The sequence below is a fragment of the Octodon degus genome, unplaced genomic scaffold (assembly GCF_000260255.1).
Source record: "Octodon degus isolate 3935 unplaced genomic scaffold, OctDeg1.0 scaffold00017, whole genome shotgun sequence".
Taxonomy (NCBI): Eukaryota; Metazoa; Chordata; class Mammalia; order Rodentia; family Octodontidae; genus Octodon; species Octodon degus.
The window spans coordinates 6,963,732-6,965,128 of NW_004524593.1; the positions used below are offsets into that span (position 1 = coordinate 6,963,732).

The 1,397-nt window shown below is 43.8% G+C and overlaps 1 pseudogene; it reads left to right on the top strand.

Moving 5' to 3' along the window:
• Positions 1–225: 225 nt before the first annotated feature.
• On the top strand, positions 226–344 carry LOC111815510 (annotated as a pseudogene).
• Positions 345–1,397: the final 1,053 nt, after the last annotated feature.

Below are 1,397 nucleotides of genomic sequence, written 5' to 3' on the forward strand. Positions count from 1 at the left end.
TGTCCTTGTCTTGGACAGAAGCTTTCTTGCCCTCAATAAATATATTCTGCTCATAACCTCCATTTGTTTCTAAAATTCATTCTTCAGTTTTAGAGAACGTGAACTCATCCCAGGTGCCTTTCATGTTGTGAGTTTCATTTTTTCCCATATATCATTTGGAGTTCATCCACCAAGATCATTTTTCTCCTGTATCCCTTTTAGAGAGGGGGTTCCCTCATTCAGGGACTTTTTGGCCATATCACCCTGAACACACCCAATCTCATCTGATCTTGGAAGCTAAGCAGGGTCAGGCCTGGTTAGTATTTGGATGGGAGACCACCTGGTAAGACCAGGTGCTATAGGCTAGTATTGCCGCCCCTTGGGGCCAGTAGGATAGCTCAGTGATCTAAAGTGCCTGCTTAGGCAAGCTTAGGCAGGCTCAGGGGATCATGGTTCAATCCCTGGCACCATATGCTGCGCCAGCCTCACCCTGAGGGCAGGTTGAGTCAGCCAAGGGGAAAAAAAGTAAGTAAAAAAATTGAGCTTTCACAGAAATTGAAGACTAAACATAAAGGCAGCTTGAAACCCCAAAGCTGAAGAGATATACAAGATTAAAGTCTATATATAAGGTATGACCAGAATATTTCTGAAGTTATTGTGTCACTGGTTGTAGAGATAGTTGAAAGCTTTGTGTCATACAGAATCCTACTGAAGGAAATTTCTAAAGCAGCCTACCTCACTTTTTAGTCTGTGCTGCATAGAGCCTGGAGTGTCCTCCAAAGGTCCATGTAGTAAAGGCTTAATCTGTAAGGTGATGATTTTGGGAGGAGGTGGCACCTTTAAAAGGCAGAGCTTAGTGGGAGGTCTTCAGGGCATTTTGGGGCATGTCCTTGAAAGGGGCCCAGACCTCGTCCTCTTTCTCTTTTCACTCTGGGACCACAAAGGGAATATTTTTGCTCTGCTACATGCTACTGCCATGATAGCTTGCTGTACCAAAACCTAAAATCAATTGGGCCCATTTCTCATGGCTTGGAGTCTTTAAAATTGTGAGCCAAAGTAAATCTTTTCACTTTCTAAGTTTATTTATCTCAGGTATTTATTATAGTAATGGAAAGTTGGCTGTCTACATCTGTGTGAAGCTGAGGACTAAGACCGAGGAGGTAAGTTGCAGCTAACACTCTAGCCTTCAAGGCACTGAAAGCATCATCTATGCTTTCACAGAGAAAGCAGACAATCTAAAGCCGGCCAGTCTAAGGATTCAGCCTGCTCAGACACAATATTGCCTGCCACACCATATAGCACACCACAGCACAAGGCTCAGATACAGTGTAGCCCTGTGACCCACATGTGGCTTTGCAGAGAGAAGTCCATAGCATTTACCATGACCCGGCTTTCTCTGATTCAACAAACAAACTTTT